The 15,564-nt window shown below is 39.3% G+C and overlaps 1 long non-coding RNA gene across 1 annotated transcript in view; it reads left to right on the top strand.

The window, feature by feature from the left end:
- Positions 1-12,844, top strand: part of LOC308677371 — a 40,410-nt gene extending 27,566 nt beyond the window's left edge. The window contains exon 3 of the long non-coding RNA XR_014028465.1: positions 10,992-12,844. This is a non-coding gene — a long non-coding RNA (uncharacterized lncRNA). The remainder of the gene's footprint in view (positions 1-10,991) is intronic.
- The last annotated feature ends 2,720 nt before the right edge of the window (positions 12,845-15,564 follow it).

Here is a 15,564-nt window from a genome sequence, read left to right as displayed (position 1 = left end):
CGAAATCCGGATGGCCCCCGACCTTCGCACCTTCCGGCGCGACTTAAAAACTTACCTGTTCCAGCAGTCCGGCCTGGCCTGATAGCTCTTGGGTTTCATTTGTTTTTACTATTGTTTTTACTATTGTTTAACTGTATACCTACCTTGCTCTGTACACTGCCCCGAGTCCCTCGGGAGAAGGGCGGTATATAAAAACAAATAAATAAATAAATAAATAAATAAATAAATAAATAAATAAAATATTTCATGAGAAGGCATGAGTTGTCTTCTCACAAAGGATGCCTTTTGTGGGCTAGCAGAGTCGTTATTCCGGAGAAGCTTCGTGAGAGGGTTTTGCAGTCACTTCACGAGGATCACCCCAGTATAGTCAGGATGAAGGCACTAGCTAGGAGTTACTTATGGTGGCCTGCTCTCGATAAGGCCATAGAGGAGCAAGTAGCAGAGTGCTACATATGTCAAAGGTCGAGGCCAGAACAGCTGCAGGCCCCCACACACAAATGGGAAGCAACACACACACCGTGGTCCAGGGCGCACATTGGTTATGTGGAGCCTTTCTAGGGACAACTGTTTTTGGTGGTGGTTAACAGTCACTCTAAATGGTTGGAAGTAGTCCCAGTTTCTAGCATGACTACTACAAAGACTGTTCAGGTGCTCCGGGGACTATTTGCCACTCATGGGTTGCCTGATGTGTTGGTCTCTGACAATGGCCCACAATTCACATCTGCTGATTTCCAGGCATTCACCAGGGCCAACTTGATTAGGCACATCACATCTGCACCTTTCCACCCATCGTCTAACGGTCTTGCAGAACGAATGGTGAGAACAACTAAGGACGCATTGAGGCGCATCATCAGTGGAGACTGGCACCAAAGGTTGGCTCAATTCCTTCTGGCACACCACACCACACCATGCACAGCAACTGGCAAGAGCCCTGCAGAGCTACGTTGGGGTCGTTACCTAATTACAAAGTTGGACAGATTACACCCTGACAGAGTGGCAGCCCAATCATATCAACCCTCACCTGACACCACTAGAGAACTTCACATTGCAAAAAAGGTTTAGGCCCAGAACTATGGGTCAGGCCATGCCTGGATTCAGGGGGTGGTGGTTGACAAAACGGGGCCTTTATCATACATTGTAGAGGTGGAGGAAGGCCACCAGGTCAGAAGACACATAGACCAGTTGAGGAAGTGGAGTCCTGAAAAACCACAGGTTTAGGAGTCAGATCAACCTGCCTCTTCAGAGTTGGGGGAAGGGGATAACCGATCTGACACCGGACAGTTACCCAGTAATGTTGGCTGGGCTGAGGAACATCAGGCCGGGGAACCCTATGACATTGGGGTGGATTGGGCTTGGAATCAGGACTTAGATGCAGACCTGGGCGACATGGACACAGAGCAAACCCTGAAACGGTCAGCCAGAACCCATAGGCCACCAGCATACCTCAAAGATTTTGTGAGGTTTTGAGGGAGGGGTTTGACATTTTTCAAATAACCGGATTCACACATTGGAGGTTCTCATCATGTTTTTTTATTGGTTATTGTTAGTGTCTCAGTATGGGGGAAGGGGTGTTATGTATATATTTATTTATTTATTTTATTTATTTTTATTACATTTATATCCCGCCCTTCTCCGAAGACTCAGGGCGGCTTACAAGCTTAGCAGTAGCCTTCATTCTATGTATATGCCTGCTTATTAGGGCTTTGCAGTAGTGAGCCACTGAAACCACCAGGTGGCATGGTACCCTGTCCGGATTGGCAGGGTAGTCTGTGGTGGGAAATCCAGATAAGGGGATTGGTCCTAGGTATACCTGGCTAGGTACATAAGTGGGGCTAATAGCCCTTTGTCTAGAGCCATGTGTTAACTTCAATAAAGGACTATTATGCTGAGCCCTGTTGTCCGGAGTCGTCCATGCGGTCCAGAACCCACTACTTAATAAATATATTGTACAAATAATGGAAATGTCAAAGAAAATGTATCCTGTGGTCATTGATAAAAATAGAGTATCAATAAAATGTTCTTATATGAACATGATGATGGACAGTGGGCTCATTATCAGAAGGGTGGAATTCTCTGAAGATATTAGCCTTAAAAAGTTTAAAAGGATGCATAACGCCAGTAATTCTAATATAGCAAAGGTATTAAAGAGCACTTTCCAGTGTCTATCAAAACATATCCTCATTGGCATGATGTCCATTATTGCTGAAAAAATGGAGCCACAGCAGAAATCAGGATTTGTCTGCTGGATGCCATGTTGCTGAATGTTACATTAGACATCTCCACCTGCTCACTCATCTGCTTACTTTGCAGTGGAAGTAAAGTAAAGTAAGTAAAGTAAAGTAAAATTACAATCTGGAAGACACAGCTCTCATTTTGCTTAAAAGAGTGGATATTTTCTTGAGTTTCACAGCCATGAATTGATTTGGCTACTCAACTTGCATCAGTTAATAGAATTTTATCCTCCAAATCTCTGAAGAGTTTTTTTCCCTCAACATCTTTACTGACTTCTCACAAAAAAGGAGCAATTGCTTCAGAGATATTTGAAAGGAAAGCATATATATTAAGCTACATATAGGATCCAAAAGATCATTAGCTGACTTTGCTTTGTTTCTACTACAGAAAAGTGGAATTAGGGGCCCATGGGCATACTGTAGGCCTGAGTTTATCAAAACTCATTCCAGTTAGGAACTCCCTTGGCATTTGAGCTCAAGCAATTAGTATTATGAGCTTTGATGAAACTGGTTCACTGCTGCATTCATCATTAACCAGGGTAAATAATTACAAACTTTTTCAATGGCCTCAGAACTGTAACTCTCTATTACATTTTGTATTATTAGAAAACTTCACAAGATAACTTAAAGCTGGGTTTAAGATAACTTAAAACCACTTTGGCTCTTTTTCATAATTTTAGAATATATGATAGAATATGATTCATAATATTATTTCTTCCAGTTCCACTTGTCTGCCTTGACTGGGTTATTATTTTGATAGTATTTTTACAACTATATGTTAACAATAGACAAATTCATAGTTTTAGTTCAGATAGGTTCCCATAAATTGAACTATTTCCCCCCCAAAAAAATTGGGAAATACCTTAAATCTAAATAAAACCTAACAAAAGCTCCCAATTGGGAAGAAGCACATTTTATAAGCCCCCCCGTGCCCCCCCCGGTAGACCAGATCAGAAAATCAACTCCACAGGAAAGCTAAAACTTGTTTTGCTGAGAGTGACTATAATAATAGAATGTTGCAAATATACGATTAGTTGTTCTATCTCCTTCCTCTATCTCCTTCCTCTTTTTCTCCTTCTGTGAATCAGAGAGGTGTTTGGCTGAGTCTTTTCAAAATATTTTTTGTCTGTTATAGACTGAATATGTTTGTTCTCTTATAACTTGTATATCTCTACACATTTTCCTAGTCACTTATATTTGGTGCATTTCATTAATATCTGACCATTAATATCCAACCAGTTGGTGGGAAGATAGAGAGAAAGATACCATATTTTCACAACTGGGAAACCAAAACTCTGCTCTGATGCCTCTTCTAACAGTTACTCTCAAGTGATTTCATAGTCTAAATACACTATGGCTAGTTTTTGGCTTGGTTATTTAGGTTTTCTCTACTGTAACTCTCCTCTGAAAAACATAATTGTTGCCCTCCGGGTGAAATTCAAGGTGCTGGTTATTACCTATAAAGCCCTACATGGCCTGGGTCCGGGGTACTTGAGGGAACACCTGCTGCCGGCTTCAAACGCCCTTCGCCCAGTGCGCTCCCACAGGGAGGGTCTGCTCAGGGTTCCGCCGGTAAGAGATTGCCGGCGGGTGACACACAGGGATAGGGCCTTCTCAGTGGGAGCGCCTGCCCTCTGGAACCAGCTGCCGGTGGAGCTGAGGACTGCCCCCGACCTCCGATCATTCCGCCGGGGCCTGAAGACCTGGCTCTTTGAGCTCTCGGGCCCAGGCTGAGGAGAAAATTATTTTAATTGGGGTTTTTAATAGCACAGGGTTGATTTAATATTTTTTAACTTGGCTTTTAACTTTTGTATGTTTGATTTTTAACTCCCTGTAAACCGCCCTGAGTCCTCAGGGAAAGGGCGGTATATAAATGCAATAAAATAAATAAATAAAATAAAATAATTCATGTGTATGTAGTTTTAGCGGGTACCTGGAGAAATCTTCGTTGTGTTTAGAAGCTTAACTAGAAAAACTATCATAGGCTATACTGGGAAGCTAGAAAACAGATCACAAAGCAATGGCAAAGCAGGAAAAATGCATCGTTGTGTCCTTTTAGTAGCCTTGAAAGTGTGTCTTTTAAAAAAATACATATAAATATGTATATTGCCTATATATTTTCATTGCCAACAATGAAATACACGCATGCATAGTTAAGACAAGGTATATTTAAAAAGTTTATTTGATACAGAGGAAAGAGAGGGGAGAAAGTTATATCTCAGGTAGGCAGAAGAAATTTCTTACTGCTGCCAAAGGATCTGTATTTATAAATTACAATTTCCCTCCATTTTTTTCTGTTATTCTATTCAAGAGTGCATAAAGATCACTTATTTTTAGCCCCACTCCAATAAGATAAAAATGAAGAAGGGATTTAGTTTTCTGGGCCACAAGAAATATCCCTGAAGAGCAGTAAGCCTCATATTTGGTGGCTGCTAAAATTCTTGATAATTCAGTTGTGTCAAACACCATCAGTTTGTTCAGATGTTTCCTACATCGAATCATTTTACATTTTGCGTATCCATTTGACTAATGTATGTCATGAATATTTTTTCTAGAAAAGTAAAATATATTAAACCTGGAGCTTTTGTTATTCCATATTATTTAGCTCTAAAAATCAAATTTTATTTTTATCTGCCTACCTTTAAATAATATATATTTAATGTCTACTTAACCTTCTGTTAACCTGTTCCATTAAAATTCTTCAGACACACTGTAGCAATGCTCATAATCTCTAGTTCATTATCTTAATTAGATCTGTCCTATATTGTCCCACTCTTCATTCTCATTAGTTTAAAGGTGATCAGCCTTCAAAAAGCGGGTGGACAGAATTCACTATTGTGGCCATCTAGCATTCACCTTCTTTTGAATCTTTCAGGTGTAATAATGATGCCACTTCCTGGTAGATTTAATTAAAAGTTCCTTTCAAATGATGTGAAGAGTCATTTTGGAAAATGAAGACAAAATTAATTCATGGATGTAAAATGCCTACAATATAATGGATCTGAACTGAACTGGGTTCCTTATTAAAATGTAAATGACACATTAAAAGTGGCATGGAAATTAATGTCCCTGATCCAAGAAGCACTTTTAAAAACCTTTCCTAGACCAAGAATATTTATTCAGGTAGGAATACTAACAATACTAACAATAGTGTCTAAGTATTATTGTTTTAGAATTCTATTTTTAAAAATCCTTTCTTCAAGGAACTTACCAGATTCTGCTTTAAACAAATCTTAATGTACTATCACTTAACTATTGGAACATTTTAGTTTGTATCTCCAGCACCAACATATCTTGGCTAACTTTTCATACAATGCATACATTCTTGCCAGATGAGAATAAGACCCTTTAATTTGCTACAATTCTAAAGTCTTCTTTTCACCCATGCAAGTTCATTTTCATAGCTAATCTCAGACAGGAATATTTGAACACGCTGTCAGGACCCACCCCAATCCACATCTTAGGAAAACAAAAACTCTTGGAGTCAGTTCTAGTCCAAAAGGAATTTTTACTAGGACATGCTTGGTTGTGGAAATACAAGACAGGACTTAGTATTGTTTTACAAATTGAAACTTTATAAAGGGTTCCCGGTTCAACCCCCCTTCCCTTAACCCCATTTGGTCAGCCCCCATCATTTTACTTCGTGGGAAAAAAGGAACTTTGAATCTTTATGGTTATTGCCTTCTTCCTCTACAGAATTAAATGAAGACACAGGCAGATGCCTTCTTCTCTAACCCTCCCTTTTGTTCCCCCAGTTCAAAAGATTTCCCTTGGTCTTTGAAATAATCTAAGGCAGGCTGAATCCACATGCGCTCCTCCTTCCTCGGGAGATGGCAGAATCCATGGGGGGATATTGTTTTAAACATACATTTATGAATGTGATATAAATGGATTCTGACACACCCTATGGAAAGTGGGTGGCAAAAGGAACTTTTCTTCCCATCTTGATCACAACCAGAACCCTCACTCTGGATCTCTCCCTCCCCCTCCCTCCCTCTGTCCCCCATTTTGAAAGAAGCTTTCTTTGGAAGACCTTCTGTGAATGCCAGTGCTAGTTTTGAAGAGTTTTGTTGAGTTTTTCAGCTCTGACTTGTATCAGGTAAGTCACTTTGGGAAAACCTGGTTTTAAAGGCTAGCTTATTCAATGTAGAAAATTAATATAATCATTGTAGTCAGTGTTCTCAGCCTTAGCAACTAAGATGTGTGGATTCTGGGAGTTGAAGTCCACATATCTTAATGTTGCCAAGTTTCAGAAACGTTATAGATAAAATTCTTTTCTCTGTTCCAAATTATCTTTCTAAAATATAATATTTTCTCTTTTTCCATGTGACTGGGGCTTTCCTCCCATACTCTCAGTCCCATCATCTACTGTGTATCACTCACCTTGGTCTCTCAATGTCTCTCTCATTTTCTCTTGGTCTCCCAGGTTGTTGGTTCCCCTCTGGCCATTTACTTGCTCAGTCCATTTGCTCAGCTTACTTCAGCCATTCTCTGCCTCATTTGGCCCTCTCTGGCCACTTGCCTGCTTGCGCTGCTCACCAAGTTTGCCTTTGCTGTCCTGTGCTCATCTGGTGCCCTTCTGGCCACTCACCTCTTTGCTACACTCACTGGAAAGTTTCTGCATCCCCCCCAATGTCCCAAATCTCCAAATTGTCCAGCTTCTGTAGTGGAAGGTGTTTCAGGTGCCTGTCATAGCAGTGCCTGTACAATAAAGTTACTTGTGCACCTGAGCCAAGGAGGCCTCATGTAAATGCCCTTGATTTGCACCGGCACTATGTGGGAGGGACCTACTAGTTTGCTGAGGATTCTGCCAGCCAAGGCCGGCACATCTGGTTTAGTAGTTCATTCTTTTTGGCTTGTGGAGGCTTTCGTGCAATGTCTTATTGCTTCACCTTAGACAATCTTTTTGGCTTGTGCTACCCATTACAATGTCTTGTTGCTTGACCTTCACCAATCTCTCATGGATAGAGACCTGACACAGAAGAAAGTATTCCTATTGATTCTGTGGCAAAGGAAAGCTTTGATGAGGTTTCACTTCTTGGTTTTGGTGCCCACTTCTGCCATCTGCAGTTCTTAAAGTTAAAGCTAGCTGGCATAGGTGGGCATCCAGTTGGTTCCTTCGCTGGGGCCCTCAGTTTCCCACCTGGGTCTCACTTCTTGGTCTGGGTGGCCTCATGCAAGTATGTCTGTAATTGCCTTCATTCCCCCAATTATAGCAAATCATTGGACTCAATAACTTCTTGGCTGGAGTAATGGGAGATGCCCCTCCTTTAACCAATTTTGTCATGTCCCCACTTGAGGGTGGGTAACCTTTGCTGACAACGAGTTCACCACCTCCATCAGTTGGGATATTTGAGTCCCTGTGGCAAACTTTGTGTTAGCATCTACAGCACTCAATACGCCAATATTTAGAGACAATTCTGATGGCGAGTTGGTCTCAGCTCCCTTGGTATCCTCCAGGTCCTCTTCTGTTCTCACCCTCTTTATGATTTTACTCAGACCAGGCCTGTGTGTAGAGCACTTCTGTCCAGGCATCCACTTAACTCTACCTGGATATTTTGTTCCTTGTACTACTTATTAAAGGTGATGGGGTCTATTTTGTCTACTTGGCTCATGTCTCTATTGTGATCACCTCTCCTGCAGAAAAAGGGCTAAAAGAAATCCTAGAAGAGTCCTAATTATAGTATCACCCCCGAAAGACTTGCTTTTCCCCACACTCTTAGTCCTATTCTCTGCATCCCAACATCTCTCTCTCTCTCTCTCTCTCTCTCTCTCTCTCTCTCTCTCTCTCTCTCTCTCTCTCTCTCTCTCTCTCTCTCTCTCTCTCATCACTTTGTCTCCTCTCTCCTTTGTTATTCTGTCTCTTTGCCCCTTTTTTCCTGATCTTGTCTTGTCCCAGATCTCTACCCCGCCATCTGCTTTATCTTTCTCTGCCGATCATCTCAGAAACTCTTCTTGAAACGTCCTTTTTTTTCATGGTACTTTCCCCTTCACTTTTCTCTCTTGTTCTCCACAGCAAACATATCACTCTTTTTTCCCTGTTCTCACTCTCCATCTTCTTCCCTTTTTTGTTCTCTCTCTCTCTCTTTCCCCTTCTTTGTTCTCTCTCTCCTTCCCCTTCCTCCCTGTTTCCCATCGAATCCTGTCCTTTTAAACCTCTCTCTCTCCTGCCCTTCCTTTCAAATTTCTGGGTGAACTGCCCAATTGCTGGCCATTCTGAAATGCTCATATTCGGCTGCTGGCAGACCGCTGTTCCCCAGGGTGGCTACACTGGTGACTTCAGTGTGATAGATTGTTGTTTCCATAATACTCCCATAAGCCTCCAGTTAAAGCAGCTATACTTGCTAGGCCCTACAGAATGGAAATCTAACTTATTTCAAGGGCATAAGTTTATAAAAAGTTAGTCCTTCCAATATAGAAAACTGCCTATTTAAGGCAAAAGCATTCTGAAAGGGATTTTCTCCCAAGCTGCAGATTGTCTGAAAAGATGTATAATATTATAGCAGTTGTTCCCAAAGAGGATTTATATTGAATTTTCATATTCTTATTACATGTTTCCACAGAGACCAGATTGCCCACTATCAGACAGATAATGGTATCTAATTTAATAAAATAGACTAAGAAAGACAATTGTGATTATGCTCTTTGGTTTGCTCTCTCTTTAACAGATAAACATTGCTTTCTTTTTTTCAGTCTGAAATTGGTGGTGTTTGATTCTATTTACCAAGCAGCAATATTTTTCAAAAACAACACCTGGTTTTTCTAATATGAAACTTGTAAAAAACCCAAGTTCTGCAGCTAGGTGGTGATGTTTCTTCTCAGCAGTTGTGAATAAAATATAATATAGGCTTTTTGGGAATATTGTTTCTTTTTAGTGCTTCCTACACCATGCAGGATCAAAAAATAGCCGGCATTTTAAGGATGCAAAGTTCATCTTATTGGAAAAAATTCTTTGCCACAGATTATAGTATCTTCCTGTGTATGACAACTCAAGATTTTAGAAGCACTGTCCAGATTTTGGTGTAGGAATGTGATGGAGAAAAATACTTCAACAAGGTAGTTTTGTTCCTGAACCATATTTGAGGTATAATAAAAGTTAACCTCTTCAACATCTCAAGGTTCTATAATTAGGTTCAGAGCTAATTCTGGAGTAACGAAGAAATTTCTCTCTAAATACTATTTCTCTAATGAAAATCTTCATGAAGCCATCATAAAATAATTTGTTGTTGTTAGTTGCGAAGTTGTGTCCGACCCATTGCAACACCATGGACAATTCCATGGGGTTTTCATGGCAAAGATACTGGAGTGGGTTGCCATTTCCTTCTCCAGTGGATCACGTTTTGTCAGAACTCTCTGCTATGACCTGTCTGTCTTGGGTGGCCCTGCACAGCATAGCTCATAGCTTCATTGAGTTACGCAATCCCCTTCGCCACGACAAGGCAGTAATTCATAAAGGGGCATAAAATAATATATGATACTTAATATTATACCTGTATGTTTTGGTCTGCAGGAAGAATAGCACCTTTAAGAAGGGAATTGATGAGAGAGTTCAGAATTAACCATCTTCTTGCACTATAGTTTCCCAACCCAAATCCTTCTACCAAAGCAATGTGTAGAAAGCAAGGTAATTTGTATTCAAGTAAACCTGATATTTATTGCCATAAGACAGCAAAACCACTCAGCAGCCAAATCCTGAAGTCATCATTTTAATATTCTATAATACTTTTGTCTGACACCATATTGAAAAATATTATGAGAAGTTATCATGGTGATCAATGGCTAGTGCAGATTAGAGGACATCTACTGCTGTTCTGATAGGGCAGTGTTTTGCTTTAGCCATCTAAAATAATAAGATCTCAATGATTTTTGCATGGAACCTAAGACATCAAAATAATTCTAATGTAATGTGATCACATTTGGGGAGATAGGTGTGTGTGTGTGTGTGTGTGTGAGAGAGAGAGAGAGAGAGAGAGAACGTCTATGTGACTTTGATCATTTCAGTTTTCTTATGTCAAGTCATCTCATCCTTATTGTATAGGAGGCCCTCCAGATGTGTCAAGACTGCAACTTTCAGTATTCCATAATCCAACACAACTAGAGTTTATCAGATCTCTGTCATTTCTCTCTGTAAATATGTAACTGGTTATAATACGGGGAGATAGGAAAGAGGTAAGAGCAGCAGATGATTGAACCAATCCACCAGTTTTTGCCTGGAATTTGCAGAGTGTGAAGTGGAGGATCAGTAAAGTCAAGTGAGCAGCCTGATAAGGGGAATTGAAGCCCCGCCCCTTTAATATATATATTCACCTTAAAAAGGGATGGATGTGGATTGCAGGGCCTTGGCTGCCATCTTGACTTTTCTGAATCCCCTGCAGATGTCTCAGCTGAAAGAAGTATATAAGAGTTATATCTTTAAGAATGGAAAAGAAAAAGCATTGTGTAGTCACTGAACTTCTTCAAGGATAGAAAAGGAGAAAAATTGATAGTTGTGCAAGGAAAATGTTGAAATGGATAGAATGAATGTTAAATGCTTGTCCACAAAGAATAATGAAAATGGCTTGCATTCATAATATTTCCTGTCTTCAGGTCTCATTATAGTCATTTTCCCAACAAATACATGCACAATATACCATTTCCTTTTCTCATCACTATTTTTGTCATGGAAAATAAGCTATCAGAATCCTAATGACTTAGTTATTTAAGCCATTTCTGTATTCTTTATATTTTGAACAACCTCTCTGTTTCACTTCTTCTCCACAGGTTATTAATGATAAGAGTGGGAATTGCTATCAAATTGCTGAACAATGAAAAGGCCAAAGTATCAAAAATTGCCATTATCTCTGCAACAAAGATTATATGACATGTGTGAAGAAAAAGCCAGAATGAATTCAGCGTATGTCTCCTGAAGGCAAATTATATTAACAAATATTATAAAGAGCAGTGGCAGTAAACAGAAAGTATTTCAAGGTGTTCAGTTCCTTCTTTGCAGATGAGGTTTGACATTCGCATTCTCTGAGGGCCTCATTTCCCTGAACAATGGGGAAGTTTCAGTGGAGCACTTATTTCATTTGGGGTTTTTTGAGAAGGAAAGTTGACTGGAAAGATTTTTTTTTGTAATATCTGAATATATTTTATAAATATCCATTGCATATATGATAGAAAGCAACAACTGAACAGTCAACAATATCAATATTTACTTTCCAGATCACTGATCCTTAGAAATGAGCCCTCTTATTTATCTCAAGTAGTTAAACAGATGCCTCTACCTTCCCTCAATCTGTACATCTCTTTCCCTTATCCCACTGGTTTCTGTAACCTTCCTCTTTTTGTGCTGCTAAAGAATTTGCTTATACAGTATTGCTTTTTGTGGAGAGAATTATATAAATTTTGCCCAATAAGAACACTTGCAGAGGGGTCCAAAAAGTAAACATGGTAATCACAATTGCATGACCAAAACCCTGTTACTTTTTAACATACATTACATATTTAAGAGGGACGCGGTGGCTCAGTGGGTTAGGATGCTGAGCCTGTCGATCAGAAGGTCGGCAGTTTGGTGGGTCGAATCCCGAGTGCCGCGTAACAGAGTTACTCGTCCCAGCTTCTGCCAACCTAGCAGTTCGAAAGCACGTAAAAATGCAAGTAGAAAAATAGGGACCATTACGGTGGGAAGGTAATAGCGTTCCGTGCGCCTTTGGCGTCTAGTCATGCCGGCCACATGACCACGGAGATGTCCTCTGTCAAGTGCTGGCTCTTCGGCTTTGAAACGGAGATGAGCACCAGCTCCTAGAGTAGGAAATGACTAGCACACATGTGCGGGGGAACCTTTACCTTTACCTTTTACATATTTAAGATCATGAGCATCACTCTTTTGTTGCAACCATCATCATCCCCTTCCCCATGGGCGATGCTTTTTTTTTTACTTTTCATGGATGTCATCATCTATTCTTAATCGCTGTGAAACACTGACTTCTAATTTTGTTAACAGACTTTGTGTATTTGGTCTACTGATAAGATGGCCCTGCATCCTACTTTGTTAAAATGGACATCTACTGCAAGCAGTCCTGTTTCAAAAATTCCCTGGTCCAAGCCCAAAACGAAAATCAAGACCATAAAAGTTGTCCAATTATCACTTGGACAATAGGCTGTGATAGCTCTCAGACTGAAATGTTCTACATTTATATTTAGCTGGAGTAATGTTTCACAATGTTCATCTATTTTTATAAATGAACATATTCACATTTCATGTAAATATGGCTGATCAATGGCAAATGTTCAGTGCTCCTTCCCCCTCCCCCAATGTTCATTAGTGTACAGTATACAAACTAGGGTTTGATTTTGGTAAACTTTTAGCATTTGTGATATCTTCCCCTCCATTTTGTGCCCTTTTAAGTTACCTACTGCAGGAAATGGTTAATGCCTTATTGATGTGATAGCTTTAGGTTAAATTTAGTTGACAACTAGCAAATCTTACTGTTCAATTTACGTGAAGAGATGGAGTCTGCATTTTATGTTATAGGCGGGTTAAAGTGTAATATGTATTTGGTTATTTATATAGTTGATCAATGTTAGTTAGATTATGATTATTACATATTTGTAACCCTGTTATCAGCTTTGGAAAGTGGGGGAGGGGGAGGGGGGTTTAGGGGTGGGTTGGGGATGGGATAATATTGTAACTTTTATAAAACTTTTCAATAAAAAAAGAGATGGAGTCTGCATTTTATCTAGTAACGTAAATACAGTAACTGCTTTGGGATGAAGAAGCTAGGATAGAGGGGACCAATGAAAATCCAAGGGCATGTGTCCTTCTTTGGCTTTCCAGGGAAACCTGTTCCCTAATCACTAATTTGCATATGACAGAAATAAAAAAGTAGTAATTATTAACTAGAAAGTTATATTGATTATATTTAATGACATTGAACTTTAGGTTTGGTCCTGGCCACTCCCTCTCTTTTTAAAAAGGTATCCACATAAGATGAATCTTTGACAAGAAGAAGTTGTGCAGCTTTTTGATTGAAGGTTAGTTAATTTTCAAAAAGCAGGTGACTCATTCAGATACAGTAGTGTGCATACTGCCCATAAAACAGGAAGGATTTAATAATAGAGAAATGTGTGCCGCAGTGATCCCTGTTGACAAGTAGGCAGATTTCATTGTTTAGTTTTTAGAGGCTTTTTCTGTGCACATTCTTAGCACATTCTGCTTGAGGAAAGTAAATGTAGAAAATAATAGTTATAATAGTTGTTTTTATTATCATCACTGTGCAGTGCTTTGTATGTGAAACGGAGGTGTTTCAGAGTACACTTGGTGCACACATAAGCACCTCTTGGCAACTCCTTAAACCCAGTGCATTTTTCCTGAGACTGCACTGCAGCTGCAAAAAACAATTAGACAGTATGATCCTGTAAAATTCACTGCTGCTTTAGGGAATTGCTAAATGTTATATGAGCACCTATGCATGGTCCAAAGCATCTTTTTTCCTTTGAATCCAAAGCACTTCACAAACTTGATAATTATTCTTAGAGCTCTGCAATAGTATGTTCACATTTTACCTTTTTATAAACTAGTTGTCAACTCTACAAATGAATTTGGCTGAAGCCTTTTTCCCTTCATTTTTGGTTGCCACAGAATAGGAGGGGGGAGATTAGTATTTTTTAGCTTAGTCAAAACAATAAATTGTTCTGTGGGAACTAAGGTCATTGCTGGTTACATTTTGGCGGGCTAAAGCTTCCGTTAGAAAGCCCGCTCAAGTAGTTAATTTTTAAATTCCATTTATATCCCGCCCTTCTCCAAAGACTCAGGGCGGCTTACAAGCTTAGCAGTAGCCTTCATTCTATGTATATGCCTGCTTATTAGGGCTTTCACACACACCCCAAGCGGCATTATTACAAAGTCAGCTTAATTGCCTCCAACAATCTGGGTCCTCATTTTACCTACCTCGGAAGGATGGAAGGCTGAGTCAACCTTGAGCCTGGTGGGATGCGAACCTGCACTAATTGCAGGCAGCTGGTGTTACTTAAGGAGGCATTAGCCCACTGCTCCACCAAGGCTCTTAATTTTATATGTATTAACAGTAATAAAAATTGTATTTGCCCAGTGTGGAAAAATACATACCATCGGAAGAAGGGAGGATCAAGGAACCTCTGGATGGTGTAGTATTGGAACTAGACTGAGAAAGTTAATATGTACCACTGAATTACCAATGGACTCAGACAACACATTGTTTATTAAGTATTCATGAGTGTAAAACTAGAAAATTAATAAAATATTTATATAAAAAAAGAAAGGCACAATGAGTATACCATGCCTCTGTGCCTGGCTTTCATTGACTACGAAGGTGTTTGACTCAGTATTCCAGCAAGCAATAATTAATGCATTGCTCAACCAAGGTGTAGACATTGTTTACATAAACTTACTACAATCAATATATGAAAAAACAATGGCGACAATTTGACTTAATTATCTAAAAGTGAAAATCAAAATAGAATGAGGTGTATGACAAGGCAATACAATATCACCTATCCTTTTCTCAGCCTGCCTTGAAGAAGTATTTTGCAAACTAGACTGGGCAAAAGATGGAATAAAAATCAATGGTGCCTATTTAAATTAATTAAGATTTGCAGATGATGTTGTTCTCTTTTCACAAGACCCAGAAGAGTTACAAAAACAAATACAAGAGCTGCATGTAGCAGGAGAACCATTTGGCTTAAAAAATAAACCTGAAAAAGAGCAAGGTTATGTTTAATAAATTAACTAAAGAAAGAAAAATATATATATCTGGAGAAGAACTAGACATAGCAGACCACTACATATACCTTGGCCAACAGATTTCAGTGATGATACAATAAAGAAAATTGAATGGCATGTTAAAGGTGGTTGGCAAGCATTCAGCAATCTAAGCATAATTTTCAAGAACTATCTCCTATGCCAGAAGAGAGAAGTTTTCTATCATTGTGGGCTACCTGCTCTAACATATGCCGGTGAAACATAGACACTAACCTCACAATCAATAAAAAAGCTATGAGTGACGCAAAAGAGCCATGAAAAGATACACATTCAGCATTACAAGACAAGACAGAAACACTTGCACATGGATTAGAGAACAAATGAAAGTATATGATATCATCAAGAGAATAAAAGAATTTAAATGGAAATGGGCTAGTCACATAGCAAGAAGTAATAACTGCTAGTATTACAACTGTGCTCTAGAATTCCTAATCTCCACAACTTTATTGATAATGATCATGCCTTAATCAAATCTGTTTGGTTGTAGAATATACCTGGCCAATTTGAAAGAAAAATAGGTGTAGAAACATCTGATTGAGATCTGAGGCAATA

The sequence above is a fragment of the Vipera berus genome, assembly GCF_964194415.1.
Source record: "Vipera berus genome assembly, chromosome: Z".
Classification (NCBI taxonomy): Eukaryota; Metazoa; Chordata; class Lepidosauria; order Squamata; family Viperidae; genus Vipera; species Vipera berus.
The sequence above is the reverse complement of the archived record's forward strand: the minus strand, read 5'-3'. Positions and strand labels throughout refer to the sequence as shown.